The sequence below is a fragment of the Cardiocondyla obscurior genome, linkage group LG08 (assembly GCF_019399895.1).
Source record: "Cardiocondyla obscurior isolate alpha-2009 linkage group LG08, Cobs3.1, whole genome shotgun sequence".
Lineage (NCBI taxonomy): Eukaryota > Metazoa > Arthropoda > Insecta > Hymenoptera > Formicidae > Cardiocondyla > Cardiocondyla obscurior.
In genome coordinates, this window is record NC_091871.1 from 6301303 (window position 1) to 6317702 (window position 16400).

Sequence of the window (16400 nt, forward strand, 5' to 3'; positions counted from 1 at the left end):
ATAAAATATTGCGTGTCTCTTCATCCCCGGCGTTATTAAATTATTCACATGTATTACGCGCGAGTGTAAGAACGAGGAGAGAAGGGGGAGGGGAATTATTCGCGGCTCGCGTTAGAAAAAAAGGGTTGCTGAGTTTTCTGGCAACCGGCACGCACGTTGCGGGTAATAAACAAGATCACGGGCACGAGTGGTAAGAGCAGGAGGGATGAAGGGAGGAAGGCGGGTGGCCGATTTTAATATGGACGCCCTCGCAAGCGGTTGTGCGTCCGATCTGAGGAGGCGTTCCTGCGACCCTTTGTCAACCGACGACGCCGCTGCATCTTATCGCGCGATCGTAGTCGGGGATCTCCCCATTCCGCCACGTACAGCCCTCGAGGCCATCGCTGTCGCTGCCGCTTGTTCAACCGGAGAGACGCCGAGTATCTCTTCTCTTTCTCTCTCTCTCATTTTCTCTTTCTCTCTCTCCCTGTTGCATCGGCGGTTATAACTCCGCGTCGTTTTTTCCACGCCGGCTTCCACGTCCCTGCGACGACGAACTCGCGGCTGCGATCGCGCATCGATCAGAGACGGAAACTGGTCTAGATACGCCGTAGGATTTACATACGGGGGTATCCCGCGGACAGAGGCGCAAGTCTGATTTACGGGTTACGATATTTTTCGAACGACTAATTGTATTCGGCGGCGGCGGTAAATCGGCCGATATTTATGGATCCGACTACCTGCGAACGTCGTTGATTTATGGCTAATTAGACATGAGGGATTACAGTTTCTCGACCTTCGCTGTATACGCGACGTGAACAGGACGGCGAGACGGGTGACGCCGGAACGTCGCGGACACCCTCTTGAGCGTTCTGATTTTAAATCATCCGAATGCAAAGTCGAGTTTAAGATCAACGGTTGAACTAAACTCCTCCCGTGCGTTTTGACTTCAATTGCCGAAACGAGATATCCAGAAATCGAGATCAAGGAGCGAACGACCCAGAAAAAAAATCTATCGGCCGCGCGGGCGGTTTAATTTCGCCGGAGGATTTCAGGACGAGGGAAAGGAGCGACCGGACGCCTTCCGAAAGTGAAGTACGTCCGCCATTAATCTAATATTGCGGTCGCCGCCACCCTCGATGTTGCGTGCTGCAGCGTCAAGCTTTCCTCCCTTTGAACGAACGAAGGGCACGTGAGGGCTGAGGCGAGTACTCGCGCGCTCTGTGTACACGTCGATATCGGCGGCGAGAAAGAGAGCAGGAGGAAACGGAACGGGCACGATGTGTCGGCCTCGCTAATGCGAAATCAATGCCCGGGTTAGCTCGCGAGGTGTGACGAATAAAGTGGATTACCACTCGCGCCCGGCCAGCCGCAATCGAGAGGGCACTTCCCAGCGAGTCGGAAAGTATATCAATAAATTACGAGCGATCGCGAAACGCGGACGTTACTTAGGGACAGACATTAATATCTGCACGGACGCTAAGAAATGAAAAAAAAAAAAAAAGAAATTTGTCTGACACGTTTCAGTTCTAACGTTCAAAATATTGTACTTGTCCGCGCTTTAAAATATTCCGCGCGCGGTGTGCGCCTTCATGAATAGATTAAAGAAATTTCAATAAAATACGCCCGACCGCGGTCGCGGGCGTTATTATTTAAGAGGTACCCCGTAATCGTAATATCTTTATCGTTAGAACGTAGCTTAATTTCCGGCGATGAGCTTTCGCCGATAAGGGCTGCTGAAGCTACGCTTCTCAGAATCAACGTGCAAACGAGCATGCGAGCTGGTAGCGGTAACGGCGTTCGTTAACCGGCAGGAGTACGGTATCGGGCTCGGTTTTTAATTCTCGTGATCTCGGTGCGATCCTAACGTTTGCACGCGAACCCGGATCGAAAACGCGTCGCCCGGCGTGACAGACGTCGTGTGCTGGCATATTATATTGAGCCTGTGATCACGGGCTGTCTGCCGAGCAAGTCCCTTTCAATATGGTGCAACGCTCGCGTTCTTTTAAGTCCGATGCTTTTGACGGTATATTTTTGCGGAGAAACAGCACCCGGCTGTATCGAGGGCTAAAGTGCAGTTTAAAAGTATGAAGGATATCTATGTCCTTCGATTAAAAAATTACCGTTTGTTGGCGAGACTTTTAAGTCGATTATACAAAAAAAATAACCGCAAAACGGTTATAAAATTTTTTAGATATTTAACATACGCGTACTTGTAATAAAAATTCATTTTGCAATGACAGAAAAGGATAAGATTGTAAATTGTAATCTGTAAAAATTAATCAATCGTAAATAAATATAAAAAAGAAATTAAATAATTAAATATAATTGGTTAAATCTTATGGCTTACAGTTTGTAATCTTTATCTTTACTGCCATTGTAGAACGGGTATGATAATGCATGGATTATTTAAAATTGAACCGCCGGACACTTTCACGTGACAGAAAATATATATGCTAATGCTGTTAAATAACTGATGAATTAAACAACGTAATTATAATAATGATAGCAAATTAGATTGATGCACGTAGATATTTTATCATTGAGCTCTCGGGTATTGCATTTCGCGTGATACGAATAATCACCATTTAATTTCACATAATTAGTAAACGGTCAATTAATTAATTACCCGCTGTGTGAAGGGACGCATTTAAAAAATATCTCGCGCGTATACATAAATAATGACGCCGCGGGGAAAGAATCACTGCCGTTCTCTCGTACGCGTGTAAGAAAATTAAAATCTATGGCCCGAAGAAACGTTTCTCACCAAATTACGGCTAATTGAGAAACTCGGGAGAGCCGGCAAGCAAACGCGTAAATACGTGCGAATAAATATTCCGATAAGAAGAATAACATAAAAAATAAAAAAAACAGAGAAAAATCAAGAAGAAAATAAATCTACGTCAGATTTATGACGAGATTGTGAGCCAGGAGATCTCCGTTAATTCTTTAATCCGTCGTTAGATTCGTGTTAAAAGGCAATATTTCACGGCAGTGGCAGACACCGCGCGTTATCTTTTATCAGGTGCCTCGGATAGCGTTAGTTTATTAGTAAAACGATTACGTAGGTACGTTATGGAGCAGCGCGTCCGCACGCGGCATCTCGGATGTGTGCAACGGCACATAAATCTTCGTACTTGCAAATGTATACGAAATGCACAGTCGAGCCGGCGCACAAGTATGCGTGCACGCACGTTTTTCACATGCATGCATTCTCATTTATTAATCATCCACATTTCTGATATATTCAGTTTAAAAAAAAAAATTTATCTCGATGTCTGAATTTGTAGTTCAGACTAAATGATACAATTTTACGATACAATTTAATCGCTCCCTTTGAAACGAATTTTCTTTTTAAATATAATTTTTTGGTGTATGCGGAGGAATTAAAAAATTAAGATAACGCACTTTTTACAGTAATCGATTGGTAATCACTTGTTGCGAGCGACAGTGTTTATACTTGTATGCCGCAGATGCATGAGAATTATACGCAAATCACGGCACATGCCCGTATACTGCCGATTGTATCATACGATATGACTCACAGCGTTTAACTGAGATTACGGCAATTTATCAAAGTAGCCGTGGACGCTCGTTATAAATCGAGCCGTACTTGACTCGTCGCGTTCGACTGGCGTCTTCTACGTGGACGTCGGCTTGCGAAAGCTGTGACACGAGTGAGGAATCTAACGTTTTTCCACGCCGAAGAACCTACCAGCTATAAATAAATATTTCTAGTTTATGTAATAAATATATTCCAAGCGTTTCATTTTTTTATTAAATCGCGAAAATAAAGTAATTAACAGTTTATATAATAAACCCGACACAAGTCAAGAACGGCGCAACGAACCCGGTCGTACCTTTTCTTTTCGTCCCCCGTGATTATATATACGGTGGCGCGACGCAGATGGCCGTCCCGATAATTTACAGAATAAATAAGCCGACGGAAAAACAAAACGAGGCGGATACCCGAAGGGAGGTTGCTCGCCCATCGGCCGTCAGCAGGCGTCCGGCGCGTTTTTCACGAATATTAAATCGGAGTCGCCATCGCGGCCGCCAGGGACGATGCCGCTAGATGCGTATCGAGATGCGTATCGGGGTGATCGCGCGAATGAAATGGCGCTCCCGAACCAATTATCTTTCTCTCGAATATCTACACAACGGGGGACCTATCGCTTCGGGCGGACGGGAGGGTTGCGCGGCTTGCCCTCGACGCGTGTATGCGTGAAATAATTGCTCGCGCGATTTTGCGTAATGCGGTAGATACAAGATTGCAAAATCTCGAGCATCAGAGAAGCACCTCGTGAAACACGCAGCTGAGCACGCACTTTTCTCCATGCCGTAAATCAAAAACGCGCGCACGCTCGCGTCACTTATTACTCCTCGGTGCTAATTACGCGCGCGTAAATTCGATCTCGATAGGACGATAACGAAATAATTACGATAACTTTATAGTCATGCTTTGGGAGTGTCGCGGCGGGAGACGAGACGCGCGACGACTTCGCGCTCCAGTCGACAGAGTTGTTTTTACCTCGGCGGGGCTCTCGTAAAAATAATCCGCGTACATCGGCAGCTTGTGTTTTAGTAGTTTTAGTATGTTTAGGCTGCTCTAATCCGTCGCCGAAGAAACGCCCCTTCATGCCCGGGACGTAGCGCGCGGCTCTAGCGTTACCGGAGGAAAAGGAAATGGGATTTAGTATCTTAGGGAAATCGTAATTTGAGCAATGACGTGTACGCGAAAAAAAAAATAGCACGAAGAAAAGGGAAATATTAGGTCTTGTTAAAACACACTCGGTCCGTCCGAAATCTGCCACGTTACTATTCCTTCTTTCATGTCTTTCACTTACAAAGACGTTACTTTATCCTATAAATGACTCTCGCCCGGGCCAACATCGGGCATCTGAATTGCAAAGGAGACGCGGAGAAGAAAGAACGCGACGGACAGAGGGAAGGGCGTAGCGCGGGAGATTCCTGCCAGTCCTTCCGCCGTTTTTCGAGGCGTATCCTATCTGCTACACCCGGGGCACGAATACGAATTAGGACCGAGTCGCAGCGGGATCGGGGGCCCCAGCCGATTTCGTGTATCCTGGCGCCTTGGGCAACTGTAAGTTGCTGCAGTGGGTCTAGCCACTGCTCTACCCTCTGTAATTATACCGCGTACAGCCCACCGCCGCTTTACTCTTTCTCCGAGAGCGTTACTCCTTTCCCTTCGCTCACCTCTCTGTCCACCGTATATTTCTGTTCCTCGGCGATACCTTGTGCCGTTCCAGCGTACATTTCGCCGTGGTCCCGCCGGGGGCGAAGGTTGCGCTCGGCCAGCCGTCTTCGAGTGCCTCTCCCCCTCCCCCTGACATCTCCCGCGGGTCCCCCGTCTGACTCCGACATGCCGATTTTCTCCCGATTTACCTTCGACAATTAACTGCGCCATGTTACCAGCCGAAACGTTTAAAGAAAAAAATTGATTCGAGAAACACAACATCGTTATTCATCTTAAAAGAGCAAGTGTTACGTAGTACTATCTTTATATAATTATAACCCGTTATTATAACCGCTACTAGCCTCGCTTTTACTAATTACACGGTGCTGCGATACTGCTGCGAACGGGAGCCGAAGGTCTCGCGGCGATAAAACCGGGCGAGCGACATTGCGAGAGCACGATTTGCGGATTCAAGTCGCGTGAGATGTTCCTCCGCGGATCGTCTACAGAAAAGTAATGCGCGTGCAACACGTACGCGTATAATATATAAATACGTTCGATATCTAAATACGATGATGGACGATGTGCGCCGGGAAAATTATAGAATTTATTACTGACAAACCCTGATTCGTATTCCCGAAATTGCCGGTGGGCAATGAATAATAATGATTTGTACGAGTTTGCAGTTTAAATCTTGCGTCGTACGCGCTTTTGAGTACGATTATACGCGGTCTATTTTTCACGCTTTCAACTTATTCCCGATGATCGAAAAGGCGAGGAATTTCTCCTTGCAGCGTCGAAATCTTTAATAGCATCCAGCTCTAGATCAGATAAGTTTTAACGACGTTACGTCATCTGAATCGCCTCAGAGGTTATAGAGGATCATCGACATCCTTCTCGAGGGGGTTTTTTTTATTCGCCGCAATAATTTCGATATCCGAAATTCTTGCGCAGGGTGGAGAGACGCTCACGGCTGAATAAACGATGAAAAAAAAAAAATTAAAAAAAATTAAAAAGAAACTTTGAGCACAAAGTGAACACCCCCGTGAGGACGTAACTTCCAAAGGATATAAATCTCCTGGGACAGTGATGCTTTCGCCGCCGGCAGGGAATTCGAGAGGAATTCATTCGGGGAGGCGCTACACGTTGAAAACGAAGAAGCCGTGCGAGATAGCGCATTCTTCCCGTCGCGACAACTAATAATTAAAAGTCGTCCATTAACGGCCGATTGTTTCTATCAACCGGATAATTCCACGCGAACCGTTTTCGAACGATTGATCAGATAATAAGTGCTCCGGTCTTTCGATAGAATAAAATAGTTTCGGTAACTTCGGGAAAGTAAACGTTTAATCTTTTTTCGCAAAGTCGTTCGTGAATAAACATGTGAATAATTCAGTTAAATATCGATCGCCAAAGTTTTATCGCGTGGGGTCTGATATTAAGGGTTTCTTCTGAGCAAACCTAAACACTGAAACAACATATCGTTGCGAGAACCACGTGGATATTAAACTATAAGCTATCGGGAAGACCGGCTGGAGTCACACGCGCGTGTTTTCCATTACGCCGAACGTACGAAGGCGCTTGGAAATAAAATAGCAGAGCGAGAGGGCGGGAAATATTTTTTGCGAGAAATCTCAGCCGGTCATTTCTCATTGTCACAGGCATGCCGGGGCCGCGTATAAAAATCATGCGTAACGCCTAGCGGCGGACAGATAAACGTTCTCCAAAATGGCGATCATCCGTCTGCGCCGTATACACTTGATGGCACGAGTAATCACGCACACGCCTCGAAGCCGTAAGATTTTCGCTGACGTTTCACGATTGATTCCCGCGCGAGCGTAGCACGAGCTGAAACACTTTACAATTATTACGTTACCGTCACCTGTCGCGATTCCGATGCGATTGCGAAATCACGGATCCGCGTCTGCAGTTTCCGCGTGGCTTGTCTCCCAAGGCCGTCAAAATAGCGACCGAGGCTTGGGTGCTAAAGAGGTCACGGAGCCACCCACCCCCACCGATCAAAGTGACATTCGGGAACACGTTAATCCCGTTGCGGATCGGAGCACACGAGGCAGACAGGTGTAACGCGCAGCGGCAGTAGACACCAACTGATCTCACATAACAACGGCCGATAAAATTGTTGCGTTTCCACCAAAAATTATCCTCTTTTTTTTCCCTCGCGGTATAAAAAGTACAAAATTGTGGTAATTTAACCCCCACCAGCGGCGACGATGGCGGCAGCGCGCCGCTCCGCTTGTTGCTCACGAGGAGAGGAGCGGTATCGGAAAGACCGCGAGCGAAAGAGAGGGAGAACGAAAGAAGGAATTCCAGAAAGGAGAAGCAGGAGAGCGGCAGCACAAAACGAGGAAAGAAACCACGGGGAAAGCGAGAGAGAAAGAGCGGAGGGGCTGGATAGAGGGATGGAGGCGAAACGGGGGCTTTTCGCCTGTGAATACACCGCACTAACAACGTGGGACAATTATGGTTCAATATAGCCGATGTTAATAGCGATAGCGGCTGCTTCGCACGCTCGGTATTCTTCGTGTTCTGACTTCTATTTTTTTTTTCTTTTTTTTTTATAAAGGAAATAAAAATTACGTGAGCTGCGCGGAATTTGCGTTTGGTACACATGTGCAGAGCCGCATGTAACTTGAATTCTGCGGAGTCCGTCCGACAATCGTCGCGTGGCCAGGCTCAAAGACGAAATTCAAAATCGGAACGCGACCGGCCGCGGAGGAGACTCCTCGTACCGCTCTGTATTTCGCGAAGACTGTTACTCCTGACTCGCGTCGCCGTTCGTGTGAACCCGGCCGATGCTTTAAGCCACCGAGAAGGGGCATACTATGAAATTAGTATAATCACGATCAAAATTACTCGCGCCGGGTAACGCTGAACCACCAACCGCCGCTCAAATAACCCGCCCCGTCGTCGCCAATCCGGACTCGCGAGTTAGCAACCATCTTGCGCGTTGCCGCATGGGCGTCGGAAGCCACGAATTACCGCAAAAGTGGATAATTCCTGCTTTGCGGGGTTGCGCGCCCGGTCGTCCATCGTTCGCCGCTCTCCTGTGCTCGATCCAGTTTTGAAAACTTTATACGAAAGAACTTTGATCGAGCCGAGCGAGCGAGAGGAATCGATCTCTACGAATAACCTCGATAAATTAACAACCGCACGAAATAGCTACGCTCTATGTCATTTTCTTAGGGAGTGATTACGATAAGAGAATAAAAGAAGTGGGGTGGAGGGAAAAAGAAGGGAATGCTTGAGTGCTCGAGGGAAATGCACGCAGAGGAAAAAGGGAATGAGCAAACACACGGGTTTGTTGGAAGAAGTAATGAATGGGGGAGAGATAAACATATTAAACTTGTCGCAAAATTGCAGGACACAAAAACAGGCAAGCGAAGGAATAAAAGAGCACGGCAAAACTATCCGCGGAAAGATAAAAAAAAAGGGGAAATAATGAAGGAAAGTTAAAGAAAATAATTAAAGGAAGTTTGAATTATTCTCTGAATAAATTTTACGGCGCTGAATTCTGTCGCGCAGCAGAGAGAAGCTTCATCAAAAAAGTATTTTATTTATGGACGTACCGACTCATTATGCGATCGAAGTCAGTCGCTGCGAGCTGAATAGTATTAATCAGCATTAAGGGACGACGGTTCTCCGCAATGACTCGCGGCGCTTTTCCGCCGCGGGCGCGCGAAACGTCAGAGTTGGTGGACCAACGTCGAAAATGGGGGAGAGGAGAGGCAATAAAATCGCAAGGGCGAAGAGGACAGAGGTAAATAACGGTGGAGGAGGCGTGGTTGGCGCGATGCGGCGCCCTCAAAGCGGCGGTCGGTTCCTCGAGGGTATATCCTTTAAGAGCTCGGGGTACGGCGACCGCCGAAACTGGGAGCCCTTGAGATAAGATCCTCCTAGTTATCGAACGGACTCCCGGTCTCGATCAATGTACCGAAAACCCGTTCACGGATTTTTCGACGGCGCCGCGAGCGAGATTCGGTCCGCCGCCTGATTTCATTTCGCGTCTGAAACACCTTCAGCCTTGAGCCACCACAAGGACGCTTAATCGCGATCTCGGCCGCGTGGATGTCCTTGATTGATTTTAAAAAATGTTCCTGATTGAACTCGCCGCGCGCAATATCACCGTCGGCGATTTCTTCCGTGCGCGCCGGCCGTCGCGAAGCGCTCATTTGTCTTTCCGACGGCAAAAGCATTTTGCACCTGCTACCACCCCGTCGGCCGGTCCTTGCGACAATTTTGCCGCGATAGTTTTATAAAAATTAAATACGACCGCCTCAAGAAAAAAAAAAAAATTACGAAATTCGAGAATGGAACGTTGCAGACGCGTCTGTCTAAAACCGTGCGCGAACAGTGACAAGCGGCAACAAACGTCTGTGCGTTTTCTAATCGGGCACCGAGTGTTTTTTTTAATCGAGAAATAATTGGATTGTTTCGTCGAGAAATTAATGGCTCGTGACATCCACCCATATTCTGTTTCTTCGAAAATGAGACAGCGCGCGTCCGCGCGGGGTAAAAGAAGACGGCCGAAAACCCACCTAAAGCCTCGGGGCTCTAAATGGGCACCTTCGACCCGGGCCGGCCGCGGAGGATCATTTTAACGATGATACGATGAACCCGCGGCCACGGAAACAAAGACTGAGACGTAAGAATGAAGGAATATACGTCGTTTAGGCCGGTAATTACAGCCTCTTTTTATATCTCGGCTCTCGCAACCGCGCGGCAGATGCGAGCTAATGATAGCCCGAACGTGCCGATGTGTCTCAGAGCGACGCAGGACGCGACCAGGTTCCTCGGATTGTAGCGCCGGCGATCAAACATTACTACCACCAATCGGTGTATCGCGTGTGATCCCGACGACGGAAATGTCCGCAGCGAGGTAACCCGCTGTCGAGTGTGAAAAGACCTGGCCCCGGCAAATTGGCGGGATTCAACGATTTTCTGCCGGGTCCTTCCGCGTATTCTGCGACGCGTGGACGCGTGCGCGATAATAAGTCGTCATTAATTCGCTGTTATTGGTCTGACGTTAATTACAAAGTGGCTTCCACGTTCCCTGCGATAAATTTCGAAATTAAAATTCTTTTCCTACCCACGGCGAGCCGATTCGCGCTGCCTTTGAACGCCGAGACGAGCCTAAAATATCTCAAAACGGTTCAACGGCGACTGCCCCGAAGCGTTGATTCAACTTACCGCGCGCTTGCTGCTTTCTCGCTGTATTTTTAAACTTATTATAATACACGCGCATGAATTATGAATCGACTAACCCACTTCGTTTAACAATTTGACTCGGGGAAAAAGAGCAAGGAAGTATCTTTTCCGTTCGCAGTAATCAATTCTACGAAATACGCCGCAGCGTGTGGAATTGCTAAGCGTCGGCGGGATAATTATAAATGATAACGATGTATTAAATTCTCTGTCTATTGTTCGTGATAAGAACGATCTCGCGCGTAACAACGCTATATCATTCGATCTGGGTAGCATCTGGAAAGAAATCACGCGGCGTCTCGGAACATGCGCTTCACGCGAGACCGGTGGAGTTCCGAGAAAGTCGAGAAACGGTTAAGTTTCGGAAGAAAAACTTGGAAACTCCACGGGGAATTTTTTCATTTTTACGTCTCTATTACGCGGGATGAGCCCATCTATATGCAGATCCGCCCGGGACCTGCCTAGGTTTTGCCGCCTCGCGGCGGAATTAAACTTACTCTACGCCGTTTTTGTACGCGATCCCGTTCACGGCGGTGTACGCCGTCCACCCGAAGAAACGATGTTAGGCCTGGTCCTGACCCCGCCCTGCGCCTCCAGCAGCCTCTAATTACCAAAAAATTTTACGAGCCGCGCTACGAGTTCTGTCATTTGTTTGCTCAGGCACACCGGAAGTTCAAGCTAATTGATTATCCGCTAATTTGTAACGTTGTCCGCTTAGAACCTTAGAAGATACCGATGCATAGAAATCGCTCCTGACCGTCACTTTATTTTCCTCTCGGCTTCCTATTATCTGTGCGATTCTAACGCGTCGATTTGTATTATTTTAATTTATGCGACGTTACTAAAATGTATTTATACACAATTTTTCTTTCCGTCGCTCAAAATTAAAGAGCGTACTTTGGAATCTCGGAGTAAAGCCAGCTATACCGCTTTAACTTGAAATTACTTATATTAATTTTATTTTTAATTCGAAGCCGTAAATTATTTTAATCACAAGGCAAAACGCACACGCGTGTTATTTTAGCAATCGATGGAATTTGTGGGGGGAAAAGAACTTTCGTACGTCACGATCCGGACAATGCATACGCGTGTTTTCAGACGGCCGACACGCGATCAATGATTGCGGCTAGGTATAGGCCAGGTGAATATACAGCTGTTCCGTCCATGAATTTCTAATGCCTCAAAAATCGCGGCTCACTCGTATGAATAATAAACGACCATGCAAAGTGTTCATATACAAGAAGATCGATTTGTCTTCTTCCATCAATGTTCGATGCTTGATAACTAAATAAACGATAAATTAATTAATACCCTCCCCAAGAAATCGCTCACTGATTTATTATAATCTATTTAACGCCGAATGACATTGCTGTTGTCAAGAATTATTAAAAATAATTATTTAAAGCGACGTAAGATCGCGACAAAATTTTCTGAAAGCTCGCGTCGAGAACATTTTATCAGGCGAGAAACGGCATTTACAAATGCATCGACTTCCATTCATATAAAAGTCGAAGAGAGCGATGTTTACCCATGTCTCATTAGTGGATTGGATAATTGTATCAAACCCGATCTGATAGGAACGATGTAATTTAAGGTCGTTGACTGCGCGTTTCTACGGGCAGTGTTACTTGCGTCTACGATAATGAGATTTGTCCGTCATTATACTATTTTTACCGTACGCTGATTACTTTGCGCTTCGCGGGAAGGGGAAGGGAAATAGTGTTTAAAATTGCATCTACGATGAGGCGTGATTAAATGTCGTTGATGATTAAATAATCATTACTTTTGAAGCATTAATCATTCGACGCTGGATACTTAAATGCATCGAGCGCTTCATTGAATGTACATTAAATGTTAATGTTCTGTTTTCATGGATATCGATTCCGTTCTCACGGAGATGAGAATTTTTTTTTTCCTCAATCGCACATTAATATTATAGAAACTATTGAGTTTTCTTAGCTCGGCTCCTCTTCCTCTCGCTTAAAAAAAAAAAGGCAACTACTTTCATTACCGTTCGCGAATCGTATATTTTCGATTATAATATTTTCTTTTGTAATGCAATTGCGCTCGCGCTGTTCATAAAGATTATCGGCAAGCATTTATATATTGATTAAGAAATTATGTATTCACGCAACTTTATTGAATTGACCGGCGAAGCGTTATCGTTACTGCATACTCATACGGTTATTACGTCTCGCAGGCATCTTACGTACTATCTACGCAAATCATCAGTGATATAACATGCTATTACTATCTTACTATATAAAATATATATAATTTGTTCATTACTGGTTATCTAACGGATTGCTACTTTCACCGTACCGTATGGCGCTCCACTAAAGACATCGGTCTAAACAAAATGGAGCGTCATTCCCGTCGATCGACGTCGCGTCGTCGGAGGAGCGCGACGGCGCGGCCAGCGCGTTGCATACAATAAGGCAGCCTTAAAGAAACGCCCGGTCTCGAAATCGCCCGGGTTTCGGGGTCAGAAGCAGCCGCGGTGGCCGCGTTTTCGCCGCGAAGCGGCCAGGGAACCCCGAGCGCTCGACGTTGACCCACTCTACGCGGGTCCGAGCTGTAATAACACGGCAGCACGAAACAAACCGACGAATTAGTACTATCGGGTTCTGCGAAAGCCGGTCGACAGACGGACGCTGCCAGAACGAAACGAAGGCACAAACGGACAGACGAACAGACAGCTAGCGCGAGGGTCGTGCGGGGCGAGGCGGCGAGAGATCGTGGGGAGCGCGAGACCTGGAAAGGGCCTGGTCTCGTGCAATTACGGGGCCTCGGCAACCCCGACATTATCCCCAATTATCCGTGTGCGTTTTTGAGGCTAGCTTTTCGGGGCCCCGAGGGGGCCAGAATCCGCGCGAGAGCCACCGCGAGGCATCGCGACGAACGTCTCGGAGATACGGACTACGGTACCACCGGGAAGGGGGAGAAAAAGGGGGGGTTGTTGCAGAGGGAGACTAGAGCACTGGCGATCCATTATGTGGCGTCTGCCGTCAGACACGGATCGATTTCACCGTTTCGGCGCGGTGTCTGGTCCGCAAAGTCTTTCTCCACAACCGCAAAAGCCACGCGATCGAGAGCGGTCGCATATCTCGCGGCGACGCGTCGCGGGGAGATTTTCCACGGCCAGGGTAAATTCTTTTCTTTTTTATTTCTTTTTTTTAATGCGCGAATCCTTTTTCACCGAGTTATTTTTATTCGTTGATTCGATCTTAGAAAAAAAACCTTCATACTTTGTACATTTATGTACGTAGATCTGTTCGTGCGGGAAGTAAAAGAGCGGATCTACAAAATTGAGTTTGACTAACTTCCTATTCGATCGTGCACTAAATCGGAATAGTGGCGATTCTATTACGCGAAGGCCTGACATTTGCCCCGAATCGATACGACGATGATTCGAGCCCGCGTATTTCTTAACCGCAAGGCATGCGACCAAAGAGAGCTGATGCAAAGCTATTTTGACGACCGCACGTAGAATGCCTCCGGTGTAATTGCGAGCGGAAGGACGAGCGAGGGAAGGTCGAATAGACGATTATGGCCGCTGGGTGAAAACCGTTACAAAGATGCAGTTAACGTAGCATGTCGATTATGGGATCCTTTTTTTTTCGGATTTGGCGCGTCGCTGGATGTAACGCGGAAAGATAAACGGGACAGCGATGCTCGAAACGGCGATAATGGACCGAGATAGGCGGGGGTCGGCTGCAATTGAAATTTATCGCGATATCCTAACGGTGAACGTTACAAAGCGCGATGAAATGTATCTCGGAAATAGACTTTGAAGGTAACAGGACTGAGAAAGAGGAAACGGCGAACGAGTGACAAACACCGGAGGTAGAAGCGGCTGTAAATGCATTTTTGCGGTGGGCTTTTTCAGAGCCCGGAGCGGCGTTCGCGTCGGGAAAACGACGCCGAAAGGCGAGGCGGAGGAGATACAGCGAAGGAAAGCATTCCACCGGCAAACCGTTATGACGGCACGGCGTTAATAGCGGATTGTTTATCGCGCGTAATTTTTTTGCACCGTTATTTTCTCACGAATATATTCACAATTATCGTGCTTATAAATAACCGGAAATCCAAGACTCTGACTGGTAACATCTAAATATAACGCCTGAGAAAAGAATAGAACAAATAGACTGACGATCGATTTCAATTAGTCATTAGGCTCATAATTATAGAAGCGACTTTATAGAAATTTCGGCGAGCGCGACGTTAATGCGGCTCGTGTACGAAAGTTCGGGCCCCGAGATACCGACGCAAAATTCTACACGTAATCCCTGCTCATGCATAACTCATAAACGTAAAGGGCGGCTTACGAATCTTCTATTTACGCGTAATTAAGTATGACCGATGAGCGCGGGATACCTGGTATTACAGCCGGGCTCTGTCTGCGCGAAAACGAAACCGAATAACACATTCGTAAGTGCGCCAGTCAACTTAACCACCGTATAGCTTACCGCGTTCCGGCGGAGAACTTCCTAGAGGCCCGGGGAGGGTGTAACCCGCCGGCGCGGTATCTCCGTAAGCTTTCGTCGATCGGCGGAGATGATCTAAGCCGCTCAATCATGGAAGGGCAGGGCTCGGGCCGGGCCATGAAAATAGCGCACTTTCGAGGACTCGAGTTCTGCGGAACGGTTGGCGTGCCACGGGAGATTTACAGTCTCCGCACCGGAAAAGGTACCGAGAGGGCGGCCGGTGGAAGAATGGTTTCCGGTGGCGGTAGCTCATAGCCCGGGCCGCTTATACACATCCACCGCGGCCGATATACCTGGCGTACCTGACGTCGGACCGCCCGGTCGGACACGCTTGGATACGTGCTCGCATGCTAGGATTTCTATCTAAAACAGATTCCTCGTCCGCATATATCAGAGCGCGTCGTATATGAGGGACCCTTCGAGGAAACGCGCGCGGTTTTTGCTCCGATGGGAGACCTCTCCAAGCGTTTCCATCCGTCGGAAGTCGCCAGTTCCACAGTTAGCACCACGCGATTCTTGCCTGCATACGCTTTGCGCTTTTCTGACGCGGCCTGTACTTGGAAAATAAACCGAAGATTTATTTGTAATTTTTTTATTTTTTTATATAAATTTAATACTTTTCGTAATATTCTGAAATAAAGTTTTTCTAAAAAAAAAAAAAGAGAAAAAATTACTTGCGCTCCGCCTGATCCTTTACTTTCCGTTTCCCTTTGCCGGTTCTTTTCCCGGGACGCGGAGTTACTAACCGACCCCTAGAATCATAACGCGCAACGGCGGCGCGAGCATTGTTACTTGTTTCGCAAGGCGTACGGTCTGTTTACGCCGGCGATTACACGCGAGGCTAGGAGTTAAAGTGTTAAAGGGTTTCCAGCTTTTGTTCGTTCCGCGTTCGGGCGTGAACCACGTGTTGGTTACGGCCGTGCCCGGCATTTCCCCGCGGACGGTCCCTTCAATCGGGAATTACACGCGGCACGCCAGCACCGCGGCTTACACCTTTCGAAGCACAATTTTCATAATGATATGCGAGAGGCACTCTTGCCGGGTCGCGCGCAGCCTGTTGGTACGGCTCCACCTGACATTCGGAGCAGACCGCGCAGCAGATGACCGCCGGTCCCTTTGCATCACATGCCTTCGAAACCGATACTCTTCGACGATAATGAGCATTTCGGTAAGCGACCCGCCCACCGCCGTGTCAACTGCGCGCACGATATTGACACTGCACGCCGTCCTTGTTGCTGTTACCAAAAATCGAGCGAGTAAAATAAAATAGAATAAAATAAAATAAAATAAAATAAAATAAAATAAAATAAAATAAAATAAAATAAAAAAGAAGAAGGAAAAGACAAAGAAAGAAGGAACCCCGACATAGCAAAGTGCAACGAACTCCGCCGGCCGCGCGCGGTCAAATTGCTACCTTCTTCAGCACACCCTCTTTATTGCGGTTCTAGTTCCGTCGTGGAAAATCACTTTGAGGCAGTTTCCGACGGAATTGGATTTGAGGAGCGACAACTATG